Source organism: Canis lupus, chromosome 20, assembly GCF_048164855.1.
Source record: "Canis lupus baileyi chromosome 20, mCanLup2.hap1, whole genome shotgun sequence".
NCBI lineage: Eukaryota > Metazoa > Chordata > Mammalia > Carnivora > Canidae > Canis > Canis lupus.
Window position 1 is genome coordinate 14,557,569 of NC_132857.1, and position 20,435 is coordinate 14,578,003.

Genomic DNA, 20,435 nt, shown 5'->3' on the forward strand with positions numbered 1-20,435 from the left:
ACACTTCTTATTTTCTGGTTGTTTTTTTTTTTTTAATAAGAGTCACCCTAGTGGGTATGAAGTAGTATCTTATTATGGTTTTGATTTGCATTTCCATAATGGTTAGTGTTGTTGAGCATTTTTTCATGTGCTCACTGGCCATCTGTATATCTACTTTGGAGAAATGTCTATTCAAGTCCTTTGCCTATTTTCAAATCGGGTTGTTTCTTTTGTTGTTATTGAGTTGTAGGATATTAATCCCTTACCATATTTATGATTTGCAAATTTTTCCCCCATTCCATGAGTTGTCTTTTCACTCTATTCATAGTATCCTTCGCTGATGTGAACACAGATTTAAATACTTACAAGTGTCGGGGATACTATTGAAATAAAGATATGGGCATAAATAATAAGAAACCTCACCTAGACTGAGAAGTTGAAGGTCTTCCTCCCTCATTCACTCACTCAACATTCACTGCTCTAGGCAAAAGGGATATAACACTGAGTGAAATAGACAAATTCTTGGGTACCAAGAAGCTCCCATTCTAATAACATTCATGAAGCAACATCTTAGCAGAAAGATGAAAAATAAAGAGCAGTTTGTTGGAGGTAAGTAGAAGGATAAGGGAAAAGAAATGAGAAAGTAGAAGGAGCTCTTCAGGGGCAAGAAACAGCCTCTCTGAGAGCCCATATAAGAATGAGAAGATGATATGTTTAGAGAACAGAATGAAGTCTACTGAGACTTGAGCAGAGAGAGCAGCAAAAAGTAAACCTAAAAGAGTAAGCAAGCCAGATTACAGAAATCCATATGCTGTGCTAGGACTATGGTTATTATCCTAAAGCAATAAAAAGCCATTAAGCGTTTTAATCAGAAGAGTGACATAAACAGACTTAATATTTATGAAAGATTACCTGATTCCAGAGAAGAAAATGGATAGAAAGGAAGGAGGCCTAGAGTAAGTGGCCAATGAAGAGGATGATGCAATAGTGGAGCTGGGGTCAGAAGAGGAAAAAGCTGTACTAATAAGAACACTAAAGAGAGCTGACAAAAAAATAACGTTAACTACTTAATTAAAGTAAGAAACTTATCTGCTAATAAAAGGCCCAAGGAGTAGCCTTAGGTGCAACTAGATACAGGGATTTACATGAAGTCAACAGGTCCTCCCCCTCACCACATAAATCTATATTGGAAATATGTCACTTATAGCTGTCCCCAAATTATCCTTATAATTTTAGAGTTTTCTACATTGTGAATTCTATCTCCCAAAAATAGAATATAAAAAATTACATTTATCAGGGAGTCAGTGAAGATGGCCAGACTAGGAGGATCCTGAGCTCACCTCTTCCAAGGACACCCAAGATAACAGCTACATCTATACGACTAACTCTGAAAATAAGCTGAAGACTGGCAAAACAGATTTTCCACACTTAATTGTACAGAAAAGGTCATATCAATAAGGATAGGAGAGGCAAAGACATGATTCTGAACTAAACCCCTAGCAGGAATAGCCACAAACAGGAGGGACACCACAAGCATGGAGAAGCAAGAGGCAGACCTCATACCAGGCACCTTAGTCCCTGGGGACCTATACTTGAAAGAAAGACAAGTCCCCATAATTTGTGGCTTTAAAATTCAATGGGCTTAACACCAAGAGAGTCGGAGGGCAATAGGAAACTGAGTTGCTTCCCTTAAAGAGCCTGAATAAAAAATACCTTAGCCCAGGACATAGTACAAAAGTAACAGTTTGAAAAGTGCTTGGTATATAACTAAAGATTTAGTGACTAATCTTAGAGGATGTGCTAGAGGCGCAGGGATCGGCAGGAGATTTCTCCAGGAAAAAAGTGCTGGTAGACAGAATTTCTACCCGCCCCCCTTACCCCATCCCCAGCCCAGATAGCCAACACTTGCAGTAGCCAACACTAACACTCTCAATTTACCTGGCTAGCACCAGGTGTCCAACCCTCATGTCCCCTGAAGACCCACTCCATCCAACCAACCCACCTCTGTAAACATCCCTCCAAAGCAGCTCCTGCCCCACCACACCCAGCAAGCAGCCCCAGTAGGGACCAGCCCGCTCCAAAGTGACTCCTGCAATCCCGCAGTTCTAGCAGCCTGGCTGGCTGTTCAGGGAGCAAGCCCTAGTTTAGTGTGCCTACAACCATGATGGAGAAGCTAAATCCAAACACCTAGGCTGACTGCCAGGACAGTGCACCAATGAGAGCCTCTTAGTTAGCCACTGCATAAAAAGAAAGCTCTGCTCTTCAATGTGCCTGCAGTAGTGAGAGCCTAACTACAAACATGTAGGCTGACTGCTGGCTCCATCCACCATGAGCTTATGGCAGCCTTAGACAGGCATCTCAAAAAAGATATGGACCAAATCCTGCCCATGTATCCACAACAAGCAAGGTGGGTCAACGTAACCAGCTTGGCTGAAAGCAACTGCTGCTTAGCTACAAAAGTAGGATGCATGCATCCCACGCAGGAGACACCCCTGAAGATCCCAATTCTAGAAACTAGGAGAGATTGCACTACAAGGCACCACAGTACTTCTTCTACACAAGGCCACTACTTTCAAGACCAGGAGATAAAACTGATATACCTAATACATAGAATGAAAACAGAGGTAGATAAGATGAGAAGATGGAGGAATATATCCCAAATGAAACAACAAAATCACAGTAAAAGAGCTAAATGAAATAAAAATGAGCAATATTTCTGATAAAGAATTCAAAGTAAAGGTCATAAAACTACTCAATGGACTTCAGATAACAATGGATGGATTTAGTAGGAACTTCAACAAAGGGAGAAAATATAAAAAAGAACCAGTCAGAGGTGAGGAATTCAGTAACTGAAATTAAAAATATACTATAGAGGATCAATAGCAGATTAGAGGATGCAGAAGAATGGATCAGTGATCTATACTCTGGAAGACAGAGTAAGAGAAAGCAACCAAGCTGAGCTGCAGAAAGAAAAAAAGAATAATAAAACATGAGTAGAAGTTAAGGGAACTCAGCAACATTGTCAAGTGTAATAACAATTGCATTGTAGATTCCAGAACGAGAAGAGAATGAAAGCAGTAGAAATGTTCATTTAAACAAACAATAACTGAAAAATTTCCTGATATGGGCAAAGAAACAAACATCCAGGTCCTGGAAGCACAGACAGCCCAAGGAGGTCCATACCAAGACACATAATAATTAAAATGGAAAAATGTAAAAAAAAAAAAAAAAAAAAAAAAGGAAAAATGTAGGGGCGCTTGGGTAGCTCAGTCAGTTAGGCATTCAACTCTTGATTTTGACTCAGGTCATGATCTCAGGGTCATGAAATCAAGCCCTCTGTTGGGCTCCATGCCTAGCAAGGAGTCTGCTGAAAATTCTCTCCCTTTCCCTCTCTTCCTCTCATGCATGCATGCTTTCCCTCTCTTACCCTCTCTCTCTCAAATAAATGAATAAATCTTTTTTAAAAAGTTGAAAAATGTAGTGATAAAGAGAATTTTAATAGCAGCAAAAGAAAACAGTTTCAAATGAGAGAAACACTACAAGGCTATCAGCTGCCTTTTTAGCAGAAACTCTGTAGGCTGAAAGACAGTGGCATGATATATTCAAAGTGCTGAAAAGAAAAATCTACAACCAAGAACACTCTACACAGAAAGGTTATTATCATTCAGAACAGAAGGAAAGAGTTTCTCAGACAAAGGTTAAAGTAGTTCAACACCACCTAATCCATCTTACAAGAAATGTAAAAGGAAATTCCTTAAGTGGAAAGAAAAGGCCATGACTACAAGTAAGAAAATTATGAAAGAAAAAATTTCACAAGTAAAAGCAAACATGGTAAAGGTAGTAGATTAATCACTTATAAAGCCATAAGGGAAGTAAAAACACAAAAGTAGTAAAATTAATTATTTCTATAAAAATTAGACAAGAGATACATAAAACAGAAAGATGTAAAATGTGACATCATATACATAAAAAAGTAAAGAAATAAAAATTTAGTGCTGTTAGAATGTGTTCAAACTTAAGTGACCATCAAATTAATAAAGACTGTTATACACATAAGATGTTATATATGAACCCAATGGTAACCACAAATTAAACACCTATAAGAGTTATATAAAAACTACAGAGAAATTTCACAAGTACAACACTAAGGAAAACCATCAAACCACAAGGGAAGAGAACAAGAGAAGAAGAAAGGAATAGGTGAGAACTAAAAAACAACTGGAAAAAAACAAAATGGCAATAAATACATACCTATGAATAATTACTTTAAATATAAATGGACTAAATGCTCCAATCAAAAGACAAAGGGTGACTGAATGGATAAAAATACAAGACCCATCTATATGCTACCCACAGGAGACTTACTTCAGACTTAAAGAGATAAACAGACTGAAAATGAAGGGATGGAAAAACATATACCATGCAAATGGAAGTGAGAAAAAAGCTGGGGTAAGAATACTTACATCAGACAAAATATTCTTTAAAGTAGACTGTAGAGAGCGGACACCCAAGACTCCAAGATGGTGTCACCCATACCAGTGAAGGAAAAGAAGCTCATGGAGGTGAAACTAGGAGAGCTGCCAGGCTGGATACTGATGCAGGATTTCACCCCTAAGGGCATTTCTGGAGCATTTCAAAGAGGTTACTACGGGTATTACAAGTAAATCAATGTGAAGAAAGGGGGCATTGCTGGGATTTCTATGGTGCTGGCTGCTTATGTGCTTTTCAACTACTGTCATTCTTACAGGACCTCAAACATGAACGGCTACACAAGTACCACTGAAGAGGGCCCAGTGTGGAAGCACATTTGGCATTCCTGACCATGACTTTTGCCTGGCATCCTTGAATCCTTCCATTGCTTAATTCACAATTAATATCCAATAAAAGTTGACTGGTACTCGAAAAAATAAAAAAATAAAAATAAAGCAGACTGTAGCAAGAGACAGAAAAAGAGCACTATATAATGATAAAGGGATCAATCCAGTAAAAGGATATAACAACTGTCAATATCTGTGCATCCAAAAGAGAAGCACCTTAATACATAAAGCAAATACTAACTGACACCAAGGGAGAAATCGACAGTAATATGTTAATAGTAGAGGACTTTAACACTTCATTTACATCAATAGAGACACCATTCAAACAGAAAATCAATAAAGAAACAGTGACTTTGAACAACATATTAGAACAGATGAATTTAACATATATACCAAACATTCCATATAAAAACAGAATACACATCCTTCTCAAGTGCATATAAAACATTCTCCAGGGTGGATCAATATTAGGTGACAAAACAAGTCTCAATAAATTCAAGAAGATATAAATCATATCAAGTATGTTTTCCAACCACAACAGCAAAAAACTAGATATCAAATACAAGGAAAAATCTGGAAAGAATATGAATACATAGAAGCTAAATAACATGGATCAGTCAAGAAGTCAAAGAGGAAGGGTGCCTAGGTTAAGCATCTGCTTTTGGCTCAGGTCATACTCCAGGGGCCTGGGATTGGACCCCAGGTTGGGCTCCCTGCTCAGTGGGGAGCCTGCTTTTCTCTGCCCCTCTGATGATCCCCGTTTGTGCTCCCTCTCTGTCAAATAAATAAATAAAATCTTTAAAAAAAAAAGAAAGAAATCAAAGAGTAAAAAATGTATGGAGACAAATGAAAATGAAAACATAATGGTCCAAAATCTTTGGGACACAGCAAAAGGAGTTCTAAGGAGAAATTTATAGTGCTACAGGCCTATCTCAACAAATAAGAAAAATCTCAAACTACCTAACTTTACACCTAAAGGAACTTGAAAAAGAAGAACAAAGCCAAAAGCTAATGTAAGGAAGGGACTAATAATGATTAGAGCAGAAGTAAATGAAACAAAGACTAAAAGAATAACAGAATAGGTCAATGAAAGCAGAAGCTGGCTCTTTGAAAGGATAAACAAAATTGATGCACCTATAGCCAGACTCATTAAGAAAAAATGAGAGGGAACTCAAATAAAATCACAATGAAGGAGGGGGAATAACAAATGGCACCACAGAAACAAAAAGAATTATAAAAGAACATTATGAAAAATTATATGCCAACAAATTGGACAACCTAGAAGAAATGGATAAATTCCTAGGGACATACAAATCTCCCAAACGTAATCAGAAAGAAACAGAAAATTTGAACACAGATTACTAGTAATGAAATCAAATCAGTAATCAAAAAACTCTCAACAAACAAAAGTCCAGGACCAGATGACTGAATTCTACCAAACATTTAAAAAAAAGAGTTCTACCAAACATTTTGAGAAAAGTTGATTCCTGTTTTTATCAAACTGCTCCAAAAAAACAGAAAAGGAAGCAAAATTTCCACTCATTCTATGAGGCCAGCATTCCCAATACCAAAGCCAGACAATTACCAAAAAAGCATGAACATAGATTCAAAAAATCTTCAACAAAATATTAGCTAAATATTAGCAAGCCAAATTCAACAACACATTTAAAAAATCATTCACCATAATCAGAGATGCAAGAGTGGTTCAATATTACAAATCAATCAATGTGATATATCACATTTATAAGAGAAAGGATAAAAACTATATGAACATCTCGATAGATGCAAAAAAAATTGACAAAATGAAGCATCTGTTCATGGTAAAACTCTTAAAAGAGTGTGTTTTTGAGGGAACATATCTCAACCTAATAAACATAATATATAATAAACCCAGAGCTAATAGCATACTCAGTGGTGAAAAACTGAGAGCTTTTCCTCTAGATAAGGAATAAGACAATGATGTGTCTACTTTCACCACTTTTATTCATCATAATACTGGAAGTGTTAACTATAGCAATCAGACAAGAAAAAGAAATAAAAAGCATCTTAATGGGTAAGGAAGAAATAAAACGGTCACTATTTGCGGTCACATCACTATATGATGTGATGCTATATATAGAAAACTCTAGGGACCCCTGGATGGCTCAGTGGCTGAGCATCTCCCTTCAATTCAGGGAATGATCCCAGGATCTGGGATCAAGTCCTGCATCAGGCTTCTTGTAGGGAGCCTGCTTCGCCCTCTGCCTATGTCTATGCCTCTCTGTGTCTCTCATAATAAATAAATAAAATCTTAAAAAAAAAGAAAGAAAACTCTAAACTCCACCAAAAAACAACAACAAAAAAAAAAACTATTAGAATTGATAAATGAATTCAGTAAATTTGCAGGATATAAAATTAATATACAGAAATCTGGTGCATTTCTACTTACTAATAAAGAAGTAGCTGTAAGAGAAATTAAGAAAACAATCCCATTTACAATGTACCATAAAGAATAAAATACATAGGAATACATGTAACCAAGGTAAAAGACCTATACTCTGAAAACTATAGGACACTGTTGAAAGAAACTGAAAATGAGGGGTGCCTGAGTGGTTCAGTCAGTTAAGTATCAACTCTTGGTTTCAGCTCAGGGGCATGAGATTGAGCCCTGTGTTGGTCTTTGTGCTCAGTGTGGAGTCTGCTTGAATTCTTCTCCCTCCTCCCTCTCCCACTACTTCCCCCTCCTCCCTCTCCCACTACTTCCTCCCTCCTCCCTCTCCCACTACTCCCCCCACTCATGCTTTCTCTTTCTAAAATAAACAAACAAATAAAATCTTTATTTAAAAAAAAAAGACAGAAATTGAAGATAATACAAACAGGTAGAAAGATGTACCATGCTCATGGATTGGACAAATTAGTATTATTAAAATGTCTATGTTACCCAAAGAAATCTACAATGCAAAATACAAACAGTATTTTTCACAAAACTAGAATAAATAATCCTAAATTTTGTATGGAACCACAAATACCTAAAATAGCCAAAGCACCCTTGAGAAAGAGTAAAGCTGAAGGTACCCTGATTCCAGATAACAAACTATACTACAAATCTATAGCAATCAAAACAGTATGGTACTGGAACAAAAACAGACACATAGATCAATGGAACAGTGTAGAGGGCCCAGAAATAAACCCACACCTATATGATGAATTGATTTATAATAAAAGCAACAAGAAAATACAATGGGGAAAAGACAGTCTTTCTAATAAATGGTATTTGAAACCCAGATAGCTACATGCAAAAGAATGAAACTGGATCACTTTCTCACATCATTTAACAAAAATCAACTACAAAAAGGATAAAAGACCTAAATATAAGGCCTGAAACCATAGAGGAGGAGTTAAGTTGGAGGAGTAGTAGGGGGGCCCTGAGCTTGCCTCATCCCTCAAACACAACTAGATCAACATCAAATCAACATTTTGAACAACTAGGAAATCAGTCTGAGAATTAAGAAAATAATCTGCATAACTGGAGGGAGAGAACATGGCAGATGTGAAGTTCAGAGACGTGAAATGAGGGAGAGAAGGGAGCCCTTTTTGTGAACAGAAGTCAGGGAGAGAGGGACAGAACAAGAGACAGCAGCACTAGGAGTTCGCACAAGATGTCATGGTATAGGAATCCCCTGGGTCACACTAGAAGACAACACATCCTTTCCTGGGATACACTTGGAAGAGAGTATATTTCCTCTCCAAGGACATAAAGCCTGTAGGGCACCACTGACGTTTAACAGCAGGAGACAGAGGTGTGTGCAGAGAGCAGATAACCTGGTCACAGCTTTTCACTGGGCTTCACCATATACTCCAGGCACCTACCTGTGCAGTTGTGTGACTGCTTTTCTGGGACAGAACAGTGCCAGATACAATGCTGTGAGGCTCTCTTCCAGGGGAGGAGAGCAGGTCTGCTCCTTGCCAGGTCCTTTAAGTTTTGGAGTTTTGAATCCCAGCCACCGGCCAGAGATAAAACATAGGAGAACTATGGTGCCAGGCCTACTGACAGCCTGGGCATGGACAGGTTGAGGGCAGAGATCTGATGAAAGCCTGAGACTTTGTCCCAGGAGGAACAGTGGAGGCCACAAGTTCCACTCTGGGGATAAGCAGGCAGTGTGACACCATCTTCCACTGTATCCCTACCCCTTTCACCCATCAGCATGGGCAGACTTCAGACTTCAGGGAGAAATATAACACCTTCAGATGGCATGGGACTTGCTTACACCAAACCCCATCCCCCTCACCTGGCAGAGGCATCTTTACAAGGGCAAGTCAACATTTGAGCCAGCCCAGCAGGCCTTTCCCTCAGAAGACCAACACATGTCCCCTGCATGCACCAAGTCTACTAATCACAGAGTGCTCCAAAGCATCAGCTTCAGTTCTGGTGGAAATAGGACAATTATTAGTTTTATTAGTAGTAGTAGTATTTTAATTTTTAATTTAATTTTTATTTGTTTCTTTGGAATCAGGCTTATAGTTTTTGTCAGTTGGCTGGTTGGTTTCATTTTCTAGTTTTTTGGATCAGGCTTTTTTTTTTCCTTCTTTATTTTTTGGAATCAGGCTTATAGTTTTTTTGTTTGTCTATTTGTTTTTGGGTTTTGTTTTGTTTTTTTTTTGTCCCTTTTCCTTTTCTCTTTTCTTGGATTTTTTTAAAAATCAGGCTTATCTTAACAAACAAATCAAAGCACACTTGAAGTTCCAAACACTCCTCATAGCAGGCAAGGAGGAACTCTGCAGAGGACTGACCTATGGGAAAGAGCAGTCAAAACACAACACCAGAGTGCACACAGAAAAACTTCTGGAAGTTGCCAGGCCCTGGACAGTGTATGGCTCCTTCTTAATGAAGTATTACTCTCAGGAGCAGAAAACATAGCAAGCTATCATATCACACAAAAGACAGAAACCTAGACATGATGACAAAAAGGGATTATCTCCAAAAGAAAAATTAAGAAAAAAAATCACAGCCAGGGATTTGCTCAACACAGATATAAACAATGTATCTGAATAAGAATTTAGAACAAGTCATCAGAATACTAGCTCAGCTTGAGAGAAGCATAGAAGACACCAAGGAACCCTGGTTCAGAGATGAAAGACCTAAGAACTAGTCAGGCCAAAATACAAAATGCTATAACTGAGATGCAAAACCAACTGGATATAACCACAACAAGGATGGAAGAAGCAGAGGATCAAACAGATGATAAAGAAGATAAAAGTATGGGAAATAATGAAGCTGGAAAGAAGGGGGAAAGAAAACTATTATTAGATGACAAACACAGACTTCAAAAACTCAATGATTCCACAAAGCACAATAATATCTATATCACATGAGTCCCAGAAGAAGAGTGGGAAAAGGTGGCAGAAGTTTTATTTGAACAAATTATAGCTGAGAACTCCCCTAATCTGGGGAAAGAAACAAGAATTCAGGTCCAATATGCACACAGAACTCCCATGAAATAAAAAAAAATAGGTAAACCCCAAGACATATCAAAAGTGAAACTTACAAAACACAAAGATAAAGAGATAATTCTGAAAGCAGCTAGGGACAAAAGATCCTTAACATACAAGAGTAGACACATAAGGTTAGTAGCAGATCTGTCTACAGAAACTTGACAGGCCAGAAGAAAGTAGCATGATATATTCAACATGCTGAATGAGAAAAATATGCAGCCAAGAAAACTATAACCAGCAAGGCTGTCATTCAGAATAGGAGGAGAGATAAAGAGTTTCCAAGATAAGCAAAAATGAAAGGAGTTCATGAACACTAAACCAGCGCTGTGGGAAGGAAAGATCAAAAACAACAAAGACTAGAGAGGAACAGAGACAATCCACAGGAACAGGTAATGCAATGGTGCCAAATTCATATCTATCGATAATCATTCTGAATGTAAATGAACTAAATACTCCAATCAAAAGATATAGGGTATCAGAATGGATTTAAAAAAAACAAGACCCATCTATACTTTGCTTACAAGAAATTCATTTTAGACCCAAAGACACCTCCAGATTTAAAGTGAGGGGGTGGGGAAATATCCATCATGCTAATGAACATCAAAAGAAAGCTAGAGTAGCTATCCTTATATCAGACAAACTAGATTTTAAACCAACAACTATAACAAGAGATGAAGAAGTACACTATATCATCATAAAAGGGTCTATCCAACAAGAAGACCTAACAGTTATAAATATTTATGCCCCCAACTTGAGAGCAGCCAAATATATAAATTAATTAATAACAAACTTAAAGAAACTCATTGATAATAATATAATATTAGTAGGTAACTTTAACACTCCATTCACAGCAATGGACAGATCATCTAAGCAGAAGATCAACAAAGAAACAATGGTTTCGAATGACACGTTGGATCAGATGGATTTAACAGATATATTGAGAACACTTCATCCTAAGGCAACAGAATACACATTCTGAGTGCCCATGGAAAGTTCTCCAGAACAGATCATATACTGGGTACAAATCAGGCCCCAACGAGTACAAGTACAAAAAGACTGACAGCATACCATGCATTTTTTCCAACCACAACATTACAAAACTTGAAATCAACCACAAGAAAAAAATTGGAAAGACCACGAATACGTGGAGGGTTAAAGAACATCCTACTAAAGAATAGATGGGTTAGCCAGGAAATTCAAGAAGAGATAAAAAATTACATGGAAACAAATGAAAATGAAAACATGACAATCTAAAACCTTTGGGATGCAGCAAAGGCAGTTTTAAGAGAGAAGTATGTAGCAATACAGACCTACAGAAGCAAAAGTCTAAAACACACAACATAACCTTACACCTAAGTGAGCTAGCAGATAAAGCCTAACACCAGCAGAAGAAGGGAAATAATTAAGATCAGAGCAGAAATCAATGATATAGAAATTAAAAAAAAAAAACAAAAACAGTAGAAGAGATCAACAAACCTATGATCTGGTTCTTTGAAAGAATTAACAAAATTAATAAACCCCTAGCTGAACTTATCAAAAAGAAGAGAAAAAAAAACAAATAAATATAATCACAAATGAAAGAGGAGAGATAACAAACAACACCACAGAAATACAATTAGAATCAAATGAGCAATTATATGCCAACAAATTGGGCAACCTAGAGGAAATGGATAATTCCTAGAAACATATAAACTATCAAAACTAAAACAGGAAGAAATAGAAAATGTAAACAGACCCATAACCAGCAAAGAAATTGAATCAGTAATCAAAAATCTCCCAACAAACAAAAGCCCAGGGGAATCCTAACAAACATTTAAAGAAGAATTAATACCTACTCTTCTAAGGCTGTTCCAAAGAATAAAAATAGAAGGAAGACTTCTAAACTCATTCTATGCAGTCAGCACTACCTTGATTCTAAAACCAGACAAAGACCCCACTACAAGCCAATATCCCTGATGAATATGGTTGCAAAAATTCTCAACAAGATACTAGCTAATTGAATCCAACAGTACATTAAGGGATTTTCACCATGATCAAGTAGGATTTATTCCTGGGCAGCAGGGGTTGTTCAATATCCGCAGATCAATCAACATGATACACCACATTAATAAAAGAAAGGATAAGAGCCACATGATCCTCTCAATAGATGCAGAAAAAACATTCAAGAAAGTATAGCATCTTTTCTTGATAGAAAACCCTCCAGACACCTGGGTGACTCATTGGTTGAGTGCCTGCCGTTGGCCCAGGGCATGATCCTGGAGTCCTGGGATTGGGTCCCACATCGGGTTCCCTGCATGGAGCCTGCTTTTCTCTCTGCCTACGTCTTTGCCTCTGTGTGTGTGTGTGTGTGTCTCTCATGAATAAATAAATAAAATCTTTAAGAAGAACACTCAAGAAAGCAAGAATAGAGGGGTACCTGAATGGTCAGTCAGTTCAGTGTCTGCTTTCAGCTCCGGTCATGATCCGAGGGTCCTGGGATCGAGCCCCATGTTGGACTCTCTGCTCAGTGAGGAGTCTGCTTCTCCCTCTCCCTCTGCCTGCCACTCCCCCTATGTGTACTCTCTCTCCTCCTCACTATGTCAAATAAATAAAATCTAAAAAAAAAAAAAAAAAGAGGAAGAAGAAGAAGAATAGAAGGAATATACTGCAACATTATAAAGGCCATACACAGAAGACCCATTGCTAATATCATCCTCAATGGAGAGAAACTGACAGCTTTTCTCCTAAGGTCAGGAATACAACAGGGATGTCCACTCTCACCACTGTTGTTCAACATAGTACTGGAAGGCATAGCTTCAGCAATCAAACAAAACAAAGAAATTAAAGGCATCCAAATCAGCAAGGAAGAAGTCAAATTTTACTCTTCACAGACCATATGATACTCTATATAGAAAACCCAAAAGACTCCATTAAAAAATTCTTTAAAATTATACATGAAATCAACAAAGTCACAAGATATAAAATCAACATACAGAACTATGTTGTGTTTCTATACACCAGTAATGAGGCAGCACAAAGCAAAATCAAGGAATTGATACCATTTACAAATGCACCAAAAAACATAAGATACCTAGGAATAAACCTAACCAAAAAGGTAAAAGACATGCACACTGAAAACTATAGAATACATATGAAAATAATCGAAGAAGACACAAAGAAATAGAAAAACATTCCATGCTTATGGGTTGGAATGACAAATATTGTTAAAATGTCTATACTACCCAAAGTAATCTACACATTCAATGCAATCCTGATAAAAAATAACAACCAGCATTTTTCACAGAACTAGAACAGTCTTAAAATTTGTATGGAACACAAAAGACCCTGAATAGCCAAAGTAATGTTGAAAAAGAAAAGCAAAGTAGGGGGCATCACAATGCCTAACTTCAAGCTGTATTACAAAGCTGTAATCATCAAGGCAGTATGGTACCGGCACAAAACCAGACACATAGATCAGTGGAACAGAATAGAGAGCCCAGAAAGGGACCCACAACTATATGGTCAACTAATCTTTGACAAAGCAAGAAAGAATATCCAATGGAAAAAAGACTGTCTCTTCAACAAATAGTGTTGGGAAAGCTGGACACTGACATTTAGAAGAATGAAACAGGACCACTTTTCTTACACCATATACAAAAATAACTTCAAAATGGATGAAAGACCTAAATGTGAAACAGGAAACCATCAAAATCCTAGAGAATAAAATAGGCAGCAACCTCTTTGACCTGTCCATAGCAACTTCTTACTAGACATGTCAGCAGGAGGCAAGGGAAACAAAAGCAAAAATGAACTCCAGGGATCTCGTCAAAATACAAAACTTCTGCATAGCAAAGAAACAATCAACAAAACTAAAAGGCAACTAACAGAATAAGAGAAGATATTTGCAAATGACATATTGGCTAAAGAACTGGTATCCAGAATCTATAAAGAACTCATCAAATCAACACCCAAAATATAAATAATTCACTTAAGAAATGAGCAGAGACATGAACAGACATTTCTCCAAGGAAGACATACAAATGGCTAACAGACACTTGAAAAAAATGCTCAGCTTCACTTATCATCAAGGAAATACAAATCAAAACCACAATGAGATACCACCTCACACTTGTCAGAACAAAACAATTAACAACTCAGGAAACAGCAGATGTTGGCAAGTATGTGAAGAGGGGGGAGCACTTTTGCAATTATTGGTGGGAATGCAAACTGGTACAGCCACTCTGGAAAACAGTATAGTTTCTCAAAAAGTTAAAAATAGACCTACCCAAAAAAAAAAAAAAAAAAAAAAATAGAACTACCCTACAACCCAGCAATTATACTACTAGGTATTTATCCACAAGATACAAAATGCTGATTTGAAGGGATACATGCATCCCAATGTTTATATCAGCATTATCAACAATAGCCAAATTATGGAAAGAGTCTAAATGTCAACTAATGAGTGGATAGAGAAAATGTGGTATAAATACAAAATGGAATATTACTCAGCCATTAAAAAGAATGAAATCTTGCCATCTGCAACAACATGAGTGGAACTAGAGTGTATTATGCTAAGTGAAATAAGTCAGTCAGAGAAAGACAAATATATGATTTCACTCATATGGGGAATTTAAGAAATAAAACAGATGTTCATAATAGAAAGGGAGGAAAAATAAGATAAAAGCAAAGAGGGGTGACTCCTAATTACAGAGAACTGAGGATTGTTGGAGGGGAAGAGGGGAGGTGGATGCGCTAAATGGGTGAGGGGATAAGGAGGGCACTTATTGGATGAACACTGGGTGTTATATGTAAGTAATGGATCATTAAATTCTACTTCTGAAACCAATACTACCAATACTATCTACATGTTAACTAATTTGAATTTAAATAAAAAAAAAAGACCTGAAACCATAAAACTCTCAAAAGAAAACATAGGCAGTAATTTCTTGGATATCGTCCCTAACAACATATTTATGGACATGTCTCCTCAATCAAGTGGAACAAAAGCAAAAATTAATTCCTGGGGCTATACCACATGAAAAACCTTTTGCATATCAAAGGAAACCATCAACAATGTAAAAAGCAAACCTACTGAATGGGAAAAGACATTTGCAAATGATATACTGGATAGTTAGTTAATATCCAAAATATATAAATAATTCATACAACTCAATCCAAAACACAATCTGACTAAAAACTGAGCAGAGGACCTGAATAGACAGTTTTCCAAACAAAACATACAGGTGGCCAATAGAAACATGAAAAGGTGCTCAACACCATTAATCATCAGGGAAATGCAAATCGAATCCACAAGAAACCACTTCAGACCAGTCAGAATGACTAGTATCAAAAAGACAACAAACAGGGGTGCCTAGGTGGCTCAGAGGCTGAGCATCTACCTTCCCCTCAGGGCGTGATCCTGGGATCCAGGATCAAGTCCTGCATCAGGCTTTTTTCAGGGAGGCTGCTTTTCCTTCTGCCTATGCCTCTGCCTCTCTCTGTGTGTCTCTCATGAATGAATGAATGAATATTTTTTTTTTAAAGTCAAGAAACAAGTGTTAGCAAGGATGTAGAGAAAAGGGAACCCTCACGTACTGTTGAGAGGAATATAAATTGATGAAGCCATTGTAGAAAACAGTTTGGAGGTTTCTCAAAAAATTTAAAATAAAACCACCATATGATCCAGTAATTCCACTACTGGGTATTTACCCAAAGAAAACAAAAATAGGGACACCTGAGTGGCTCAATAGTTGAACATCTACCTTCGCCTCAGGGTATGATTCAGGGGTCCCTGGATTAAGTCCCACATCAGGCTCCCCATGTGGAGTCTGCTTCTCCCTCTGCCTGTGTCTTTGCCTCTCTCTCTGTGTCTCTCATGAATAAATGGATAGAATCTTTAAAAAAAATTTTTTTGAAAAGGTATATGCACCCCTTATATTTATTGTAGCTTATTTATAATAGCCAAGATATGGCAATAACCGAAGTGTTCATCAATAGATGAATGGAAAAAGATAGATAGATAGATGATAGATAGATAGATAGATAGATAGATAGATAGATAGATAGATAGATGGTAGATAGATAGATAGATAGATAGATAGATAGATAGACAATGAAATATTACTCGGCCATAAAAAAGACTGAGATCTTGCCATTTGTGACTACATGGATGGATCTAGAGGGTATTATGCTAAGGTAAATAAGTCAGAGAAAGATAAATACTATATGATTTCACTTAGATGTGGAATCTAAAAATCAAAACAAATGAACACCACCAAAAAAAGACACTTAAATATAGAGAACAAACTAGTGGCTACCAGAGGTGACGCAGGTGGGGCAATGAGAGAAACAGATAAAGGGCATTAAGAGGTACAAACTTCTAGTTATATAATAAAAGTCAGGCAGATGAAAAGTACAGCACAGAGAACATAGCCAATAATAGCATATAACGTATATAAGTATGCTTATCATGGTGAGCTTAGCAGAGAAAAGGACAATCAACAGCTGTTAATTAGCATTTTCCAGTTTTATAACCCCAAAAGCAAGTTCTCTTCCATTTCAGTACCAAATAAAAGTGTCAGGGGAATACTAATAGCTTCCATTAATATAGCACTTAGTATATTACCTCATCCAATCCTTCCAACATCTCTAGGAAGCAAGTACTATAATCCTCTCTCCCTAAAGTATTCAAAGAGAAAAATGATGAATTTCCGAAGGTCATACAGCTAAGAAGTGAAAGAATCAGAATTCAAACCCAAGCAATTTGACTCCAGAGTCTATACTCCCAATGCTGGGGCATTCCAACATAGAGTTGAGTAAAGAACAAGAACCAGCAAAAGTCTAAAAAGATCAACCAATGAGGTAGGAGAAAATCAGAGAATATCTGGAGGAAAATGTGATGGCTTAACGAAGGAAGAGTTTCAAGTAGGAAGGAGATATTTATCCACTCAATTAGGAATCAGCAGTTACACTTCAAAACATGCCATATATTCAACTATCATAGTGTGAATTCTCAGGAGACACCGGAAAAATTTCAAAAGGAAAAGCTGCATCTATGAAACAATCAAAGTGAATTTTGAATAAGCTTTCATTACCTATTTACATCATCACATTGGAATTATTCAGTACCATGTTTCATCTGTGAAACAAACAATAAACATCATTAAATATGAATAGGAGGAGGAGGAAGAAGAAAGAGAAGTCAATTGTGTCCTGAGGGGTTTAATGACATTAGGATAGAAACTGACCATTAGCTTAGCTGCTATAGCTCACTGGTAAATTAGAAGCTATTAATACGACCTATTTCAGCAGAAGAGTGAGAATAAAAAGTACATTTGAAATGGGTTTATAAAAGGAAACATGTAAAGTGAAAAAGTAGAGACAAAGTATAAACAAATAGTTTGAAGATTATGTGAAGAGAGGAAGAGAAATGGAATATAAGGGGGGGATGTGGGGCCAAGGGAGGGTTGTTTTTTTTAAGATTTTATTTATTTATTCATGAGAGACATAGAGAGAGAGGCAGAGACATAGGCGGAGGGAGAAGCAGGATCCCGGTGGGGAGCCTCATGTGAGACTCAATCCCAGGACCTCAGGATAACTACTTGAGCCAAAGGTAGATGCTCAACCACTGAGACATCCAGGTGCCCTGAGGGAGGTTTATTTTTAAAGATGATCCATAATAATACATTTTTGTATTGTGTGGGTAATAATTAAATGATGAAAGACAAAAACAGTAGATGGTAGACAGAGGATAACTCTAGTTTTGAGGTCCTTTAGTAAACAAGTAGGATGTGATCTAAGATACCAACGGAGGTGCTGGACTTTAGCAGCAGAAACACAACTCCCAATGTAACAGAAAGGAAAAGTAAAATACGTGGAAAGTACAGATGTAGGAAGGTTGGTAGGTTTTGTGATGGGAAATGAGGGAATTTTTCAGTTAATTGCATTTAATTGGTTAAGATGACTGAGTATAAATGAGACAAAAATACGGAGGTTTGAAAAGAAAGATCATACTAGAGTACAGTAGAATGTGCCAGGGAAGTATAATAGCATTGTCTGGCAGCATTGATACTATTTGGGATTTTGGATGGAAAACTTTAGGCAATCCCAGTCAGCATGGTTGCATGAACTTTCTCTACAAACATCAGTTGCTCAAGTGCAGTCACATTTCAAACAAATTCCAATGATATTTGAGACTTCAGACACTGACTACTGCTCCTTATTACCCTTTGTTCTTATTTGCATCAAAACAAAATAGGTAGACAAAGACACATGATGGACAGATGTATAGCCAAAAGAATAGGATAGACTGATAGATGGATACATTGATGCACAATAAATAAATTAGGGAAAGAAAGGGAGAGAAAAGAACAGAGGAGAGAAAAAGAAAGGAAGAGAGGGGAGAAAGGGGGAGATAAGATTGGGATAACCTTGGGCACCTGGGTGGCTCAGTGGTTGAGCATCTTCCTTTGGCTCAAGTCATGACCCCGGGGTCCTGGGATGGAGTCCCGCATCAGGCTCCCCTTAGGGAGCCTGCTTCTCCCTCTATATCTCTGTGTCTCTCTCTTTGTGTCTCTCATAAATAAATAAATAAACAAATAAATAAGATTTGGATAGCCCTTTGACAGCTAAAAAAATGTACAGATATCGTTTGAACTAATCCTATGTGAAAAGAATAATCTTGTTTAGAAATGTAATTGGCAAAACTGAAGCTATTTTCCTCATTCCTCGACTTCTACATTCAAAAAATGACAACAGCTTCCAGACAAAGGTGAATTTGAAGGAGGAAAGCCTATAAGGAAAAATTAGAAGGTCACTCTGGAAATGTCTTCCTAACATCTGAATAAGAACTGAGCCGGAGAGCTATATAGTCCAAGGACCTGCTAACCCAAACCCTGCACTTCCCAGGAAAATAAGATTAAGTCAAGGTTAATCTCACTCTAATGGTGAAGAACTGGCATCGTCACTCAAGAGGGATCAGCCAGCGGACTGTGGCAGCTCATGAAGGGAGTCGGGAGCAGAGTTTCAAGAGCCACTACTTGAGCAGTCCTCACTTAAAATCCCTGTAGTGAGTTTATTCCCTCAGGGGCCATAGACTTCTATTCTCTCTTTATTTTATTTATTTTTTTTCCTATTCTCTCTTTAAATAAACACTGTGATTTTACTCTTGGCTGTAGACGCTATATGACATTCCAGAGACTCAGATGAGAAGATAGACATATTCTGGACCCTAAATTCCTAAATTCTGATGTACATATGTATTTTCCCCTGAGGAGAATCATCATAACGGTAAGCTCCCAGCATCCATTCCTCAGAGCCCTGCATATATTACCCAAAATTGTTACTGCATGTTTTTTAACACACCCTGTGTGTTTCACTTGTCTTTGCTTATGTGCTCTTTCTTTCACCTGGAGAGCTTTCACCCTCCAACTATAGCTACTGAAAGCTGACTAGCCTCAAAGCCCAGCTTAAATCTTTTGGAAAGTCTTCCCATATCTTCTGAGTTGGATTTTATTGTTCTTTTTTTTAGTACTTCCTCAATAGTTTTAATTTTTGTGACTTTTATTCTATTGTAATTAAGAGCTTATATCTGCCTTCTCTACTTTTTTTTTCCTTCTCTACTATTTAATAAGCTCCTTGAAGATAGGGATCATGCCTTATTAATTTTTTTATACCCTCAAAGGACCCAGCAAAATTCTCTGCACCTGAAAGACCATCTGTAAATATCTGTTAAATTCGCATGTGTGTATCTTTAAGAAATCACACACTGGAATTTAGTGGTTTTGACCATCATGATCATTTATCTATGTGGACAAAATGTAGTGTTCAAGGCTTCCTGGCAATATACCTCTTAGGAATTGACATAAAGGTCTTCAAGACAGATATTTATCATAGCCATGAAATGTCTCCTCTACTCCACTTTGGCCCCTCCCTCAAATCACAGTGATGGTTGAGCTTATGTATGAAATGATCAGCCTAGAGAAAAATAATTGTTGTAATCTTCTTTCCTGGTTAAAAAGACAAGAAAATATTTCCCCCTCTGAAGAGCCTAGTATATGAAGAGATGAAAAATGTTTCAATTCCAAAATAAGAATGGCAGGGATAATTTGTCAAGGCTTCAGAATGCTTTGAAAAACCCACATAGACTCTCAGTTCTTAAAATAATTTTAAGTCCCAGAAGCTATGTGG

At 37.3% G+C, this 20,435-nt stretch overlaps 1 protein-coding gene and 1 pseudogene across 7 annotated transcripts in view; one reads left to right on the forward strand and one right to left on the reverse strand.

The window, feature by feature from the left end:
- LOC140611680 (importin subunit alpha-8-like) overlaps positions 1-20,435 on the reverse strand; it is a 256,113-nt gene that overhangs the window by 202,666 nt on the left and 33,012 nt on the right. The gene's annotated exons all lie outside the window — the stretch shown is intronic.
- On the forward strand, positions 4,500-4,888 carry LOC140612052 (ATP synthase subunit f, mitochondrial pseudogene; annotated as a pseudogene).